Source organism: Lissotriton vulgaris, chromosome 10 (assembly GCF_964263255.1).
Source record: "Lissotriton vulgaris chromosome 10, aLisVul1.2, whole genome shotgun sequence".
NCBI classification, from domain to species: Eukaryota; Metazoa; Chordata; class Amphibia; order Caudata; family Salamandridae; genus Lissotriton; species Lissotriton vulgaris.
In genome coordinates, this window is record NC_141698.1 from 933,679,397 (window position 1) to 933,698,244 (window position 18,848).

The following is an 18,848-nucleotide window of genomic DNA, read 5'->3' on the forward strand; positions in this document are numbered from 1 at the left end:
GACTGCGACCACCATCTTGACTCCTCAGGCCATTCCCCTTTAACCAAATCTTTTATTAATTGATTGTATTTCTGATTTTGATGCCCATGGAGGTGCCTTAATGTGGGGACATTTTGCTTCATATAACAGAGATTTAACACTATCTCCAATCCAGCGAAATGTGGGAACTCTGATTTTGATATATTTTAGGGTGTTTCATATTTGTACAATTTTGCTTCCACAGTTTTGGTGGCAGAGGATGGTTGCATGTTAAAGAGCACCTCCTTTTCTGCTTTAGGAAATTCACTTTTACCTAGTCCTAAATGATAGGGGATTTTCCAGTGCGGGTTATCCTGGAGTATTTTGCCAAGAGCCTGACATGCAGGGCTGTTCCTCAACAATTTGTATTGTAAGTATATATATAAGGCAGAATGATTCCACCAAAAAGCACAAAGCACCAACTGTGGATTCTGGTCACGCTGGACCGGGACTAAGTCACAAGTTTAGGCCTACCACAATGGACTTGGCTTTTTAACAAACCCGATTAGCTCATGACTGCGCGGATCAAGCGTGATGTCGGCAGCGCTAGGACGTCTGAGGGTAGCTATTGCACTATATAAATGGTCTTTTCATTTCATTTCATTTCACTGTGGGCTGGTTACAAGGACCCGGTTAGGCCTGATAAACAAGAGTACCTTAAATCGTGGTTTCAGGGCAGTGCGAACTGCTGTTGAGGTGATGCAAGGTCCTGCATTGAAGATGTGCTGCAATGCATTGGTTCCTGGGAAGTTAGATACAAGGTCCTGCATTGTTGTCAAGGAGGCTTCAACAAGGGGGCTTGTAATGCAAAGTTCTGCATTGAGGATGCATCAGGCACTGGTAGGTTCCAAAGAAATTGCAGGACTTGTGACAGAAGAGTCCTGTGTCAGCTGTTCAGGGCTTATATTAGGGGTGACATATATGCATTAAAAAGGAAAGTTTGGGCAGGGCAAAAGGTTTACTTTGCCAGCTCTAAATGGACTGCACACACAGGCTGCAATGGTGGGCCTTGGGCAGGCTTGCAAAGCTACTTAAAGGGGTGGCAGAGCAAGTGCTGCAGGCCACTAGTAGCATTAAATTTAAAGGCCTGGGTACATGTAGGACCACTTTACTAGGGACTCATAAGTAATGTAAATATGCCGATAGGAGTGAACACACACACTTTGGCACTGGTTAGAAATGTTAAAGTGCACAGAGTCCCAAGGCCATCAAAAACCAGATCAGAAAAAATATGAAGGAATAAGGTAACAAGTTTGGTGTAAGACCACTTTAAGGCTGACAGGTCTAACATGTGTCTCCCAGCTGACAGTAGGGAGAACTACCCAACTTATTCAACGTTATCATCACTAAGGCAGAAGAACCTGGATAGACCATCAGCATTAGCATTGTCTGACCCAGGATGATGTTCCATCTAAAGTTCAATCCCTGTAGGAAGATGGACCACTTCAACAGACTGGGATTTTCAACACTCATTTGCATGAACCATCTGAGGGGCCTGTGGTCTGTCTGAACCTGAAAATGAGTCCAAAATAGGTATGGTCTCAGGACTCTCAATGCTCTGACCACGGCATAGACCTCCCTTTCAATAGCACTCCACCTCTGTACCCAAGGAAGTGAGCTACTAATGAATACTACATTTTGGTTTAAGTCCTCCACATTTAACTGGGCTAAGTCAGCTCCTATGCCATGCTCTGAAGGTACTGTCTGTACAATAAACTCCTCAGAGGAGTCAGGAGCTCTGAGTACAGCTGATGGATACATAACGTCCTTGAGGGTGCCAAATGCTTTCTGGAAGGCCTCTGTCCAAATCACCTTTCTGGGCTGCTTCTTGGATGTCAGTCATTTAAGGGGTTCAACAATTGTGCCATCTCCCTTAATCATCCTCCTATAGTATCCTGTGAGGCCTAGGAAGGCGGCCGTCACCTCAGTCTAGGTTTTAGGGGTATGTCAGGTTAGGATAGTTCCAGTCTTGGCATTGAGGGTCTGCACATTGCCCCCACTCATCGCATGGTCCATATGCACCAAGGAACCCTGCCCTACCTGGCACTTACTGCCCTTGATAGTCAGGCCTGCCTGCTGCAGGGCCTGAAGACCCTCCTTAAGTTGGGACAGGTGATCCTTCATCCTGAAGCCAAAGACAGCAATGTCATCTAAGAAGGTGGCACAGAATGCCTCCTTCCCACTAGGATCCTGTTGACCATCCTCCAAAAGGTGGCAGGGGCATTCTTTAAGGCAAAGGGCATCACCCTAAACTGGAAAGGGCCCTCTGGGATCAAGAATACAGACCTCAATACCACCCCCACTCAATGAGCTCATCAACTTGGTACATGGGGTGTACATCAGTCTTAAGATCATCCTTTGTCTTTTTCAGAAGTTCTGAATCTGATTGCAGAGTGCCAGCATGTAGTTGACTACATCCTGAGTGGGTTTCCTGAGAGCTTGGTCTCACCCGTCTCTCACAAGCTTAGAGGTCCCCTAACAGGGTAACCATATAGGATTTTGAATGGATTAATCCAAAACCCCTTCATTGGTACCTCCCTTTTGGCAAACAGTAGCCATGGCAGAAGGATGTCTCACTTATGCCTCATGGACTCTGGTAAGCCCATTTTTATACCTTTAGCAATCTTGTTGAATCTCTCTACAAATCTCTTGGTTTGGGGGTGATAGGATGTGGAGAGCTTGTAAGTCAATCAACACTCATCCTGCATCGACTTCATGTATGCTGGCATGAAGGTAGTACCTCTGTCATCTCCCTGGTCACAACAGGTGCAGTCACCAATCTCAAAGACATGGCCACTGAGTACCAGGTGCTGTGGTCCACCAAGACCAGGATAAATCTGTTTCCTAAAGCTGTCTTGGGGTCCAAGGGCCATCAATGTTGATGGGCATCCTCGCAAAGGGAGCGAAAACAATTGATAAGGGGATCGGGGAGCCTTAAGATTTTTCTCTGATTTCCCATTGGCCTTGTAGGTGGGACAGGACCTGTAAAATGCAGCTGAGGCTGTCATCACCCAGGGCCAATAGAAGTGGGGAACAAGCCTGGTGACATTATTTTCCTGTTCCAGATGTCCTGACAGGGGGTATCATGAGCCAGCCCTAGTAGGAAGGTCTTGTAGCACTGGAGGACCATCAGCACACAGGCTTTCTGGGGTGCAAGATCTTTAGGCTCACTGTAAAGGAGGTCATTCTCCAAATAGATAAGCTGAGCTCCAGAGGTCTAACCTGCTACGGAGACCTCAGCTTCAAGCCTCAAGCAAGCTAGAGTAGGGCACACCTTTTGAGCTTTGCAGAATTTCTCCCTGGAGGGCCCAAACTCAACTTGCCATCCAACAAGCCCAGGAATGTCTCCCAGGGCAGCAGTGTCTTCCCTGGCAGCCTCAAGAGCATCCTCCTTAGGTGCAACATCAACCTGGACTGTTTGAACTTCAGGGGCTAGTTTCCCAGGCCCCTGGCCTCTATCTTTCTTGACAGATGCCTGGACCATTCTTCCAGGCTTCCTTGACTCAGGTCTCTGGTAGCCACAGACCTTGTGATCATACAGACCGATTCAGGCAATCCTAACATCTCAAAGTGTGACTTGAGTTCCACATCTTTGCATATAGTGTCACCTGTAGGTGACTCTTATGGTTGTCTATCATTATGGCTTGTCAAAATGTATTAGGGAGAACCTGCCTGAGGATGCCTCACAGTAGTCATACTGGCTCCTGAGTTCCTCCGAGCCCCCACCAGTTGCCCATTGATGGTGACCCACTACCTATACTAAGGTAATCTCTGTCTGTCCTCCCATGCCAATTGGGAATGCCTCCTCCCCAAGAGCTACACTCGCCAACCCTGGTGTCTGTCCACCGTTGGGGGAGAAACCTCCCTGTCTGTTTGTCAAATAGCCCTGCCTTTTTTATACCAGATTGGGACGGGTACTGCTGTTCATTTGATAATTATTTTGGGGGACTTGTTTAGAACTCTTTATTTTTAAGTTATTCTCTACCCCTCTTTCTTCTGGTGGGTCCATTGTCCACTCCTTTGTGAGTTTCCCCAGATGCCTTTATGGACACTCTGGTACACTCTCAGTGATCCCCTCCCTTAGCAAACGTCTTGAGGTGTGTCAGGTTTTGGCTCACTAAGTGCTGGTGAGGTCCTGTAAACAAATATTGAGCATATGCTCTCTTACAATCAAGTTGCACAGCCCACTATAATCATTAACTTTCTACTCCTCACTCAGCAATTCAGTGTCTTTCTGGCATAATCCATGAAGTCCACACAAGAATGGCACTCTTCATGAACCTCTGATGGTACTTCTCAGAGGTCATCCGGAATCTAGCTACAAGTTTGACTTTCATGGGGGCATACTGGGGTTTGGCCTCAACGTGTAGTGTGAAACCTGTTTCCCTCCCCATTGGAGGCATGTTTCAAGTAGCCCCACCCACCAGGGCTCCTCTGGGATCTTGTGTACCCTCAGTGTTGAGGTTCTGTAAATTACAAATTTGTTCGTGCTCAGCCTCCATTTTGAGATCGCCGCCATTTTGTGTTGCCCTCATTCAGGCAGCTCGGCGAACGCAATGTTTTTGTCATTTCTGCTTTGCGTGCCAGGTGGCTTCCTCCCCTATGTTTACTAACGAGTGTCAGGGTCTGGCCGAGTACACTAATTCCTGTCTGAGCTGATTAATCCCTGTCCAGACTACATGCCATTTCACACCATTTTTCCTTAAGTTATCTTATCTGTTGTCCTTCAATACACATCACATGCATTCGACTGTCCTTCTGCGACACACAGCTGTGTTTTCTCTGCTAGTAAACTGAATTGTGTGGATTCACTTGTGATTTACTTAAAGGGTCGAATGACAAACAGAACCGGGAACTTGAGTTGCTTTGGCTTTAAAACATTGTCTGTAACATTTGCTTACAGCTCATGCTCATGTGTGATTGCATTTTTGCATTGTGCTCTATGTTATATAAACCTGTGCGCCACGGAGTTAAGTGGCAGTCTCTTTTGTACTTCGTTGTACTGACGACTTCTAAGACCACTGTACTAGCTGCAGCTAATAAATACCATCTTCTACGCCAGACGAAGAGTCTGTGTCTCTGTTTTGACAAGGCAGTTAAATCCCGGGGATTTAGGCGTACCCTGCGCCACCTGGGGTGACTTCAGCGGTAGCGGTTGAGCCCAAGGGTCGTGAGGAGCCCCGCAAGAAAACTCTGGAGGAAGCGCACCACGTGATCGACCCCTGCATGTCGGAAGTGGACCGAAGGTCTTTGACGGCGCGGCTACTCCTCTCCGACGGCTGCTGATAAATGCTGCCCTGACTGTCGCCCTGCCTTGGACCCTTCTGAAGTTTTGGTAGAGCGAGACGATAGACGGGCCTTCGCTGGCGCAGAACGATTCTTAGTCAAGTATTTGGTGGGTCGCTCCCACAGACCTTTGTTTTGTTTTTATTCTTAGTCTCTGTTCAGATATTGCAATAGCTGAAGCCAAGGGGTAAGTACGATTGTACTGTTTCATTGATCTATACCCCTTGTTGTTTGTGATCAGTCTAGAGATGTGACGATGCCTGGGCTGAGTAAGTTCAAAAGATTTTGTTGTTTGGGTTGTACAAGGGATTCCCAGTTGGAGGAGTCATGTCCAATTCCTCCGGTTGGAACTCCGACTTATGAGCTCTATTCGAAACATGGTATTGGTCCCATTACCTTTAACGAGACATGGGTCCGATATACGAAAAATAGTGGAGTTTTGAGTTGGCCCCAGAATGGTAGCTTCGATCCCGCTATATTAGATAATTTGGAAACAATTCTGTTCAGAAGAAAAGCCCGGCCGGCTATGTTTGACTCCTTTCGCCTCTGTCGTAAATTATTATTATTATTATTATTATATTTCTTATATAGCGCCAGAATCGACCCCGAAGGGGTATCTCCGCGCTTGCCTTGGGAACCCGTCCTGATTTTTCCCTGTGAGATAGCCCCTACAGGGCATCCCCAAGGTGAAAGCCAGGCATCCCGCCGCAGGGGGGCCGTTGTGGAGATTAAGCAAGCTTAATGCCCAGAGTTGCAGAGTGTGAACCCATGATTAGGTCAGGCACCGAAGCGAGAATTATCGAGTCCGTGGACATTTGAGCTCAACACCCTGCCGCGTCGGGAATCAAACCCTGGTCCCGGATCTGACCTCTGCTTCAGGGTCTGCCTGCTCTAACCAGTGAGCCACACTTCTCCACCAAGTAAAGAAGCCAAACAGAAAGAAATTAAACACGCGAAAAAGGATAAGAAAGCACAAGACATGTCAGTCCTTCGGGCTGCCCAGTACTTTAAAGATAACGAAGTAGATGATGCGAAGGAGATATCAGAGAGACAACATCGTATGGCGATAGATAGATGCTATTCGATGTTGCCTACTTCCTCTTCAGATAAGAGTAAGGAATTAAAAGTATTCCCTAATGACTTGTTTATTGAATTCACCTCCGCCCTATGTTCAGAATGCGAATGCACCTCCGTTACCCCCTCCTGTTGCTCAACAAGTGGTTGCTCAATTACCGATGGTCCAGCAACCAGCTTAGCCCCTTAATGCTTCCTCGTCTACTTCTGATCAGCCCTCGCAGCTTGTACTTCAGCCCCCGCCTTCTCCCGCTCCTATTCTTCAGCATGCTACGTCCCAATCTCCATTGCCTTCTACATCTGTAATACCTCCTATTCTTTCGAGGGATTCTCCTATTTCAGAGAGGAGGATAGCAGATGCTGTTACAAATTTCTTTTCTCCTTTTGTTAGGTCTCTGAAAACGTCTCCAGCTTTTTCTAGACGACAATCTCGCTGTCAGCTTCCTTTTGCGGACGAGAAAGCAGCTTTGGGTTCTTTCGCTCGCAAATGGATTGAGCATGAACCAGAATATAGTACCGATGATATTATGAGTTGTTTTCATCAATAGGGGGAGCCCACACAGAGATATGTTTTCAACATCATGTGTCAAACTCTTATTAGAGGTTGGGAAGATATGGAGTTAGATACAGTCCCTTCGGACCTCCTGAAATTACAAGGTGATTTCGACAAATGTTTTATTGTAGGACACCAAGTTGAGGAGGCGGTAACTAGACTCATTGCGTTTCGAACAATGTTTCTATCCCTGTCCTTTTCCGAGTTTGATTCCGTCAATAAAAAGGGTAGCAAAAATTATCCGATGCGTGAAGTCCCTCCCGTATGGAGAGACGCGGTGATTGGTCCACCTCCTGTCCCTGCTCATTTCCAGCGTATATGGGTTCACGAACCCTGGAAGAGGTCTGAAGTATTGGCGCTTAAGCAAACTCTTCCCGACCCCCGTAAATATCCTGCTGGATATTACATATAATTGTCCCAAACATTTGATGCTTGTATTATGAATTTGGCCGACATTGATATGTTATTTGGGAATGTTGTTCCGCAAGGTATATGGGCACGGATTCGTAGGGAAGATCATTTGGCCGAATTAGGTGGTGATTGTGCTGCTATTAGAGCTGCGGATGCGAATCAGGTGGGTGGCGCAAAATCCGAGGATTTGATTACGGCTCTTCCAGGTAGAATAATCGAGTTAATGAAGACAATGATGACGGCAGTACGAGTAAATTGGGATAAGTTGGCCGCGTGTAAGCAAAAGAAAGATGAAAGTGTCTCGGACTTTTTCACTCGTTTCGAAGAAACGTTTATAGACCATAGCGGTCAGGATTTGAGTGTAGAGGGTGGTCAGCGATTGTTTGTGGACAAGTTTGTATATAATTTGCTCCCCGAATTGTCGAATAAATTGAAGAATTCTGAAAGTGCATGGGCTGTCTCTTCTCCTGCCAAAATATTGGCTACTGCACAGTATTATAAGAATCGGGATAAGGAGGAGAAGGAGAAGCAAGAGAAGAAAAATAAGGATTTGAATACTAAAGTTATTTTACAACAGGCGTATCCGCCTCGTTCGAATCAGCATCAGCAAAACACTCAGTTTCAGCAGCCTCCACAGTTTCAGAGACTGTTGCAAAAACCTGAGTATTTTGTGCCGAGACCCTCATTAGGTCCTAATCAATGTGCATATTGTAGGGAGGAAGGACATTTCAAAAGTAGTTGTCCAGTCTTATTACAGCGCAATAATGGGATGTCTGCTTCTCGAGGTCGTGGGAATTTTCAGACAGGATCCAGGGGAAGAGGACGAGGTGCGCCCTCTCAAAAGCAGCATTCTCGTGTCCCATCTACCTCGAATTACTTTGACCAGCAGGCAGTTCCGTCTACGCAGTACTACAATGATGATTATTACGTTGAAGAAAGGGCTGACAATTTTCAGACCGAATAGGACAGCCAAGGACGAAGTGAGGGAGTTGTCTCGATTCCAGTAGATCAAGATGGGCTGTATGTCACTGTCAATGCAATGGGTGTTTCAGAATCGTTTCTTTTTGGATACATGTGAGATGAGAAGTTCGATCATTCATTCTAAACTCCCTGGGGCCCTTTTGTCTGGCTTAATAAATACTTCTGTGGGATTTTCTGGTGCTCCAGTTTGTAATCCGGTTTCTTGCCCCCTGCCTGTTCCGATTGGTCCTTATGATTTGGAAGCTCCACTGATACTGACAACTGGTTGTAATGATAATTTATTGGGTTTAGAGTTGTTAAAAAGATTGCATGCAACATTGTATTGTTCCCCTTCTGGTGTGCATCTCACGTTGGGTAAAAAGATTAATGTCTCCTATGTATTTATCTGGGGACAAGTTTCCACCTGAGTTACGTTCTCTCCCAGAAGGTCTTTGGGTCACGGGTCCGAATGACGTGGGTCGTCTTGCGATCCCACCGTACTTCGTCACAGTTAAAGATAATGTTTGAATGCCACGCATTCCTCAATATCGTATTTCTAGTGATGGAGAGGGGAGCATTATTGGCTATTGTTGATGACATCATTTAAAAAGGTGTGGTCGAAGAGAATAGAGGCAATGTCTGTAATAGCCCTGTTCTTCCGATCCTTAAGAGGGCGGATCCTTCACAGCCTCCTGTCTATAGATTTGTTATTGATTTAGGGAAGTCAACAAAATAGTGGTACCACAGTTTCCTGTTGTTCCGGACATTACAGCCTTATTGACGATGATTCCTGCTTCGGTGGCTTGGTTCTCAGTAATCGATCTTAAGAATGCTTTCTTTAGCATCCCCATTGCTGAGGAGAGTAGGGATATCTTTGGTTTATCTTTAGGTGGCCGAAGTTTTCGCTTTAAGAGAGCTCCTCAAGGCTATTGTGAAAGTCCCTCCATTTACAGTAAAGCTCTTAAATGTCAACTTGATACCTTTCCTTTGCCTCCAGGTGCTACGCTTGTTCAGTATGTGGATGATTTGCTGGTGGTTGCTGATACGGAAGATGTGTGTAGGAGTGTGACTGTTGCGTTGTTGCATCATCTGGCTGTTCTGAATCATAAAGTATCGCCCTCCAAGTTACAGTATGTCTGACAAGAAGTGACCTATTTAGGTCATCTCTTGTTGAAGGAGGGAAGGCGATTGACCCCAGAACGTATTTATGCTATTTCACAGATGACTGTACCCACCACACAGAGAGAAGTACGTGCCTCTTTGGGTATTACTTCCTACAGTAGACAATGGATTCCCAATTTTTCTCTCTTGGCGAAACCATTGGTGACATTACCGTTGAAAGATACGCCCCATCCGCTCCTTTGGACGGATGAATGTCAGAAAAGTTTTGTTGATTTTACGTACTGCCCTGTGTTCCGCTCCAGTGTTGGGTACCCCAGATTATAGTAAGGCCTTTACATTGTACGTTCATGAGAGAGAAGGTTGTGCGTTGTTAGGCTTGACACAGCAATTCGGAGATAAGAAAAGGCCATGTGCATATTTCTCCTCTACATTAGACCCAGTAGCTAAAGCTTTGCCCAGTTGTCTTAGAGCTACAGCAGCTGCCGCAATTTCTATTAGATAGTCTGCCGGATTAGTATTAGATAACACACTCATTGTTATGGTTCCACATGCAGTGGATACCTTGTTAAATAGAACTAAGACGCAACATCTCACGAGTGCTCGTTTGTCTGGTTACGAGCTGACACTTCTGGCGAGTCATATACATAGCAAAAGATGTAACACGCTAAATCCAGCTACACTGTTGCCACTCCCAGATGAGAAAGACAATCAGGAAAAGCATGATTGTTTTCTTCGAACAGAAGAAGAGACTAAGGGGAGTATTGATTTAAAGGACACTCCACTCAAGGACCCAGACAGGATCCTATGGGTGGACGGTTCTTGTTTTAAGCTTCCAAATGGAGAAACCACTTCTGCCTATGCTGTCACCACCTTATGCACTATTGTTGAGACGGCACGTATTGGACATATTTCAGCCCAAGCAGCTAAATTAATAGCTTTGACTAGAGCATGTGTACTGTCAAAGGGAAAGAGAGTGAATGTGTATACAGATAGTCAGTATGCGTTCAGTGTTGCGCATAGTTTTGGAAAGTTATGGAGGCAGAGAGGATTTTTTACCTCTCACGGGACAAAGATTCAGCATGGTCAGTTGGTGACTGATCTTCTTGAGTCACTTACTTTACCAGCACATATAGCGATCATAAAGTGCAGCGCACATAAGAAAATCACAGATGATGTGGGTCGCGGAAATGCGTTTGCAGACGAGGTAGCGAAAACTAAAGCTAGAAACACCACTAGTCGAATGTATGTGGCAGGCCCTGCAAATTGGGTGAGGTAAATTGGAATGTGTGAAGAAAAGATTGAGAGTGTGAAAACGATTCAGGGTGAAGCTACTGAGAAAGAATTGAGTATGTGGAAAGAAAGGACAGGAATGTTAGATCCAACGGGTTGTTGGACAGAGTTGTCGGAACATCAGCAATGGTTGTTACCGGACGCTTGTGTGTTGCCGGTCGTGACTATGGCTCATGGCCCAGCTCACATTAGTGCAAAAGGCATATGTAAGCTCTTGGCTCCGGTATGGCAGAATGAAGGAATTCTGAAATGTGCAGAAAATGCGGGTAAACATTGCATTGTTTATTTAATGCACAACCCAGGAAAAGGAACCCCAACTCCAGCAGGCCATTTTACTCCCCCGTCATAACCCTTTGAGGTGTTGCAGATCGATTACATTCATATAGATCGCTGCAACAACCTCAAGTATGTTCTGGTGGTGGTATGTGCCTTTTCCCGCTGGATAGAGGCCTACCCCTTGAAAGATAACACTGCTTTGTCAACTGCTAAAGTACTAATTAAGGAATTTTTCCCTAGGTTTGGTTTGCCGCGCATTGTCTGGAGTGACAATGGAAGTGAATTTGTATGCCAGATAATGCAGAAAGTATGTTCTGGTCTCGGAATCAAACAAAAATTCCATTCAGCAAACCATCCACAGTCAGCGGGTTTGGTTGAGTGTTACAATGGTACGCTCAAGCTTGAGCTGGAGAAGATTCAAGCCAGTACAGGTCTTGCTTGGCCTGATGCCTTGCCCCTAGCTCTTTTGTCAACCAGAACTACTTTACACTCTCGTATGGAACTTAGCCCAATGAGGCGGTATTCGGACGCCCAGCTAATATTTGGGGTGTCCCCCTTCCCAAAAGATACTCAGACATATCATATCCTCTGTTAATTGACTATCTGCACGATTTGACTACTAAATTAAGTGCTATTCGTCAACAGGTACAGAGTGTTCTGCAGGAGGCTTCCACAGACTCAGGTCACATCATCGTGCCCGGCGACTGGGTCTGTGTGAAGAATTTTCAACGGACTAAGAATTTGGAGCCTCGGTGGTCCCAGCCTACGCAGGTGTTGCTCGTCACTCGTACGGCTGTCAAGGTGGTGGGAAAGCGCAACTGGATTCATGGAGTGCACTGCAAAAAGGTGCCACTTCCATTACCCTTTGATCAGTGGACTCGCAGTGGTTTAAGAGAATCGGACACTGCAGCCGTCCCTTGTTTTGTCCCGTTCAGTGATGCTCAGATTTATGGGACTCAGTCTGAAAAAGCGGATGACGATATTCTTCAAGCTGCTGTGCCTGTGCATTGTCGAATAGACACCACCAACCCAGAAATACTGTTTAAAGATCAGACCGTGCCGAGAAAAACACGCTACAATTTAAGACCAAGACCTAATGAACTGAACTCTTGAACTTTTTTTATTAACGAAAGACATTCTTTTGTCATCTTTTTGCCTTTTTGTGTAACATTAGTATTAGATGTGCCATCTGTCTCCGTCGAGGGGTCACGGTAGGAGACTCAGACTGTAACCTGATTCTGTTCTTTTGGTAAGTGGCTAGTGCCTCAGGATATACAGAAGTGATTAGCTGAGTGATCGAAGAAGAGTGCCGTGAGTGACATTTTCTTTAGATAAATATGGATGGTACACTAATTGTAGGTAGGAAAAATAGGAAGCAAGAAATGAGATCAAAATATTGAAATTATTACGTAGTCGATTTGGCGTAGCTTTGTGTGTTCTTATGTTTTTGTGAATTTTATTAGCCTGCACAGGATGGATTGTTAATAATTTTCAATCAAGAAATGTTGCTAATACTACAACTTCTTTGCCTTCTCGACTTTCTGTCTTTTCACACAAAATGCATACTTTACCCCCACATGAACAGATAAGGAGAGTCGAGTATATGAACAATACGTTTATTCAGTTGTTGCACCAACATCAGTTGGCCAATAATATGACTGACTGTTGGGTGTGCGGACTCATGCCACATAATACACAAAAGGGAATGCCATATCTGATTCTTCCTTTTTCATACGAAGGTTCAGCTTCAGCCTATTTGACAATGTTTTCGGCCGCATACCACAACAGACTTAGAAGCCCTGTGAGAACTCCTGGGAATGGATTAGATTTTAGTCATAGCTCCTTGATAAAAAGCATAGTGGTAATGTCCAAGATTGTAGAGAAGAGTAAGATTCCATTGGATGTAAAGAAAGCTTATGATGGATGGAATGTTACCCACTATGTCTCCGTTCTCAGCGACCAAACTAGAAAAGACGAGTCTTCCCCAGTGTGGACTGTGCCCCATAAAGGAACTCTTTGTCTCCAGATTAACAGCAAAAAAATTGATGATATCCAGAAATGTACATATACATATGTTCTTTCATCTCTTGATTTCCCTCCGCTAGTTCCGTCTCAAGGAACATATTTTGTTTGTAACGATCGAGCTTACACTTGGTTATCTTCTAACTTTTCTGGAACCTGCTACATAGCTTTTCTCCTTCCCCCTACATATACGGCTTCGTCAGACCATCACAGAGTTAGACATAGCAGAGGCATATTCAATGCAAAAGACACGGCAGAGCAAGAGGGAGGAGATTTCCTTAAGGGATTCCTTCCCTTTTGGGGTTCAATGGTTAACAGCAGACATATTAGGCAATTGGTTTGAGTGGTTGAGACCACTATTAATGTTACCGCAGGTGCGATAGGTAACATTACAGCAGAGCTTCAAGCAGACCGTCTTATGACACTTCAGAACCGAATTGCGCTAGACGTGATTCTAGCAGATCGAGGAGGTGTCTGTAGATTGATCGGATCTAGTTGCTGCATTTATATTCCAGATGATTCTCCAGCAGTATACCAAGCTATTTCCAAATTGCACACAATCTCCGAGTCGATACATCAGGATGAAGGAGATTGGTCTTTTATGGGATGGTTTTGGGGAATATTGTCAACTTGGGGATGGAAGATCTTAACGTTCCTTGGAGCAATTCTAGCTGTCATATTCTCTTGTTGTTTGTGTGTTCAGTGTGGTCCTGCAGTTCGTGGCCTGTTGGCTTCTTTGTGCGTTCCACTATCTGCCGCTCAGAAGACAGAGAATATTAGAATGATGGTGCAGCAACAACTTGAAGATCTCATGAATATCAGTGTTGACTCTGACTCAGATTAGCATGAGTTGGTTTGTTTTTGCCTGAGTAATGGCAAAAGGAGGGTCTGAGGTTCTGTAAATTACGAATTCGTTCGTGCTCAGCCTCCATTTTGAGATCGCAGCCATTTTGTGTTGCCCTCACTCAGGCAGCTCGGCGAACGCGATGTTTTTGTCGTTTCTGCTTTGCGTGTCAGGTGGCTTCCTCGCCTATGTTTACTAATTAGTGTCAGGGTCTGGCCGAGTACATTAATTCCTGTCTGAGCTGATTAATCCCTGTCCGGACTACATGTCATTTCACACCATTTTTCCTTAAGTTATCTTATCTGTTGTCCTTCACTACACATCTCATGCATTCTCCTGTTTCTCGACTGTCCTTCTGCGACACACAGCTGTGTTTTCTCTGCTACTAAACCGAATTGTGTGGATTCACTTGTGATTTACTTAAAGGGTCGAATGACAAACAGAACCGGGAACTTGAGTTGCTTTGGCTTTTAAACATTGTCCGTAACATTTGCTTATAGCTCATGCTCGTGTGTGATTGCATTTTTGCATTGTGCTGTATGATATATAAACGTGTGCGCCACGGAGTTAAGTGACAGTCTCTTTTAACCTCGTTGTAATGACGACTTCTAAGACCACTGTACTAGCTGCAGCTAATAAATACCATCTTCTACGCCAGACGAAGAGTCTGTGTCTCTGTTTTGACAAGGCAGGTGAATCCCGGGGATTTAGGCATACCCTTCGCCACCGGGCCTTAAGGCTGCGGTTCTCCAGGGTCACCTCATAAGCAGATAACTATGTATCTATGTCCTCTCCCATCACATAATTAGGCACCAGAGTGTTAGGAATGTAGGGAGCCTTCATGTCTCCTTCGGATATTGTGTGTGTGCTACCACCATTGCTGCTGGAATCTGTTTATTTGCCTTACGTTTCACCTCTCTGAGATTACACTCATAGACAATTTTCCTTTCCTCTGTGACAAGTTTGATCTTCTCAACTGCTAGTTCTTTCTCCATTTTTATCTTGGCCATCTGCAGCTCCAGCTGAAACTCATACTCTGCCTTCCTGTCCTCCATCTCTTCTGGGGACAGGCAATGCAAAGATACACTGCTTCCTGCTCTGCCAGGTAGTTCCAATTCAGGAGACCAGTCATTCCCCTGAAGGCTGTATTTCAGGGCTAACATTCAGATCATTATTATGTTCATCCATATAACTCTCCCCGTCCTGTTCCTCTGTTGCTGTTAGCAACTGGTGAACATCCCACCATGCCATAAGCTTTTTTTTTAAGCCCCAAAGTACTGTTACCATTTTTGGTGGGCACTCCCCTTTTCTTCCAGAACTGTTTGAGTACAACCACAGTGTAGCCTTCTGAGCAGGCCAGCTCAAATTCCATTGCAGCAGGCATGGTCACAGACAGTCAGATAGCACTAAAAGTAGATATTTTAAAAAACAAGCCAGTCAAGGAAAGTGTAAAACTCGAAATGGTCTCATATTATTATTATGGGATGGCAGTGTACACAAAATGACTGTATGCCACTGCACAAACACAAGTACAAATCCTCACCACTGATCACCAGTGTAATAAATTGATTTACTGGTTGAGGGGGCTGAAACCCTGCGCCAGAAGAAACCACAATCCTTTTCAAGCAAAACCATGTGCTCAACAACCTTGGCACAGGCTTAAATTGAAAGCAACAAGTAAAGTTTGTATGCAACAATTCAAACAGTAATAATGTGAAAACACAACAAAAGAAGAACCCAACAACACAAGACAAAAATAGGGTCAATTTTAATTAAAAAAAACAAGACAAAAGGGACACAAATCCAATCAGAAGAAGAGAAGAAATGCAAGTTTAAAGATGTCATCGAAAGTATCACCAAAAAGCACAACTGTGGATGTCTGGTTGCTTCAAACCAGGATAAAGACACAACTTCAGGTTGACAGCGATAGAGCATGGGGTGGTTAGAGGGACCCATAAAGGCCACCTGGCTGTGTAGTGTTGCGAGATTTCGCATCAAGGATATGTTGTGCAGCTGAGTCACTGTGAGGTCCGGGTCGGAGATACATTGCTCAGCATTGATGCTGGGGATCTGCGATGTGAGGTCTTGTGTTTTCATCAAGGAGGCTGTCAAAGAGGGGGTTTATGATGCGAAGTCCTGCGTTGAGAATGTGTTGTGCACCGCCTGGTTCTGAAGAAGCTGCAAGACTTGCAATGTGAAGTCCTGCGTCATCGCTGAGGATGCAGTCGATGAAGGGCTTAATATGTGAGGTCCTGTGGGGATGCTCACTACGTAAGACATGGTAACATTGTTTTATCCCAAGTTGTCATTCAGAGCAGTTCCGATGAGGCTGCAGGCTGCAGAGGCAATGTGAAGTGCTGGAACCGGGAAAGTCCACACAGTAGAAGGACTGCTTCGGTTCTCTGCCAGGTTGTGCTGCACAGCAGGGGAGATGCAAAAGGTTCTGTTGGGCCCAGAGCTGGTAGCCATCTTTCTTGGGAGGCTTGTATGTGGGAGGGAGGCCTGCAATACTACTCCCACCATGCCCTCTGTACCACACCCAGCAGCATGGAGCCCTCCCTCCCACCCACAAGTATGTGGCAGGCATTGCATCACCCTCATCAAACTTATAGGTAGGTAGCCATCTTGCTTTGTCGGCTTGTATGTGGGAGGGCGGCATGCACTACTACTCCCACCATGCCCTCTGTCCCACAATCCAGCAGCATGGAGCCCTCCCTCCCACCCACGAGCATGTGGCAGGCATTGCATCTGTCAGGATTCCCCGGCCGCTGGTAGATCACTGCCTGCAATGCGAGTCTGTAAAGGGCTCAACAACTACGTTTCCCATGATCCTTAGCGCGGCGCGCTGGAATGACGCTGTGTGACCGGAAGGAATATCATAGCGTTTTCAGAGAGGAACGCTGCCGATTATTCTTCCTGGCGAGCAAGTTTGATTGCTTGTGTTTCCTGTGTTCTAGTTGGCGTTTGTCGTTGTGGGCTGAGGTAAGCTCGCGTCATCATTGCTCTGGATCCGTGGATTACTTGGGAGGGGCTTAGGAAGCGCCTGCAACGAGAGCGGAGTACCGGTGTTCTCAGCACCAGTTTTGTGGATTACTGTGGAGGGGCTTAGGAAGCGCCCACATTCAGGAGTGGAGGACGCTGTTACAGGTTTTCCATTGGTCGGGGGAGGTGCTTATGTTAACATGCATTCCTGGGGAGCAGTGTGTACGTTTGTCTGCTTCAAAACAGTCTACGGGGAGTGTGAATCTCCTATCCCTGCCGGACACCGAGGCTTGGGTGCCGCAGGTTCATCTAAGAGCTTTTCCATTCCTGTTGGCGCCTGCAGAGAAGTATTTGCATAAGACGCTGTGTTTTTGCTTTGCGCTGGGCATATTTTCTGTTGCTGATTTGGTACCAGGAACTTACTTGGTGAACTACGTTTATGGGGTTGTATGGATCATTTAAGGGGTTGACTCTTTTCGCTTCCTGCGCTTACCCTTGACTTGCTGATTCATACATGTCCTCGGAGGGGAAACCTTACGATCACTGTAGGATCATACCGGAAAGGAGTGATATTTACTTATTTAGCATCCTGGGGCATTCTGGTTTACTTCATCCCCATTCTGGGTAGGTGTATCTACATCTCTTCGGTTCATCTGACTACTGTTACAGAAAGGGGAGAATACTGTGGTTTATTTGTGTTTTCTTTTGTTGTGTTTTTAAGTAGGAAAACCAGGGGATTTAGAAGAAGCCCTTATATCACCCCTTGTTTCTGCATACTGTAGGATATTGCAGGTGAGGAAAAGCATAGTGTATTGTATATTCAGTTACCAGCTGAGGGTTGCCATTCCTCTCATCCCATGCTTTCTATATCTGCAGGTTTCCGGTTCCAGTTGCCCAGCTGTTCCCCTCCGGACCTATCTTTTTCCCCCGCTTGATCTCCTTAATAGTCTGTGACCTTGATAGCCAGACTTGGGATGATCTAGAGGTGGGCCCCCTTTATAGCATCAATCCAATCCTGAGGAGCAACCACAAAGGACCTGACAGCATCACCCTCATCAAACTTACAGGTAGGTAGCCATCTTGCTTGGGAGTCTTGTATGTGGGAGGGAGGCCTGCACTACTACTCCCACCATGTTGCCCTCTGTCCCACACCTGAGCAGGATAGAGCCCTCCCCTTCCTAGGAGCGCTTGGAAGCCATTGCATTGTCCACCCTCACCTTACAGGTAGGTAGCCATCTTGATTGGGAGGCTTGTATGTGGGAGTGAGGCCTGCACTACTACTCCCACCTTGCCCTCTGTCCCACACCCCAGCAGCATGGAGCCCTCCCTTGCACCCACAAGCATGTGGCAGGCATTGCATCACCCTCATCAAACTTACAGGTAGGTAGCCATCTTGCTTGGGAGGCTTGTAGGCTTGTATGTGGGAGAGAGGTCTGCAATACTATTCCCACCGTGCCCTCTGTCCCTCATCCCAGCAGCATGGAGCCCTCCCTCCCACCCACAAGTATGTGGCAGGCATTGCATCACCATCATCAAACTTACAGGTAGATAGCCAACTTGCTTGGGAGGCTTGTATGTGGGAGGGAGGCCTGTACTATTACTCCCACCATTCCATCTGTACCACACCTGAGCAGGATAGAGCCCTCCTCCTCCCAGGAGCACTTGGAAACCATTGCTTTATCCACCCTCACCTTACAGGTAGGTAGCCATCTAGCTTGGGAGGCCTGTATGTGGGAGGGAGGCCGGTACTCCAACTCCCACCATGCCCTCTGTCCCACACCAAGCAGAATGGAGCACCCCATCCCTCCCAGGAGCCCTGTAAGCCATTGCATTGTCCACCCTCACCTTACAGGTAGGTAGCAATCTTGCTGGGGAGGCTTGTATGTGGGAGGGAGACTGACACTACTACTCCCACCATGCCCTCTGTCCCACATCCCAGTAGCATGGAGCCCTCCCTCCCACCCACAGGCATGTGGCAGGCATTGCATCACCCTCATCAAACTTACAGGT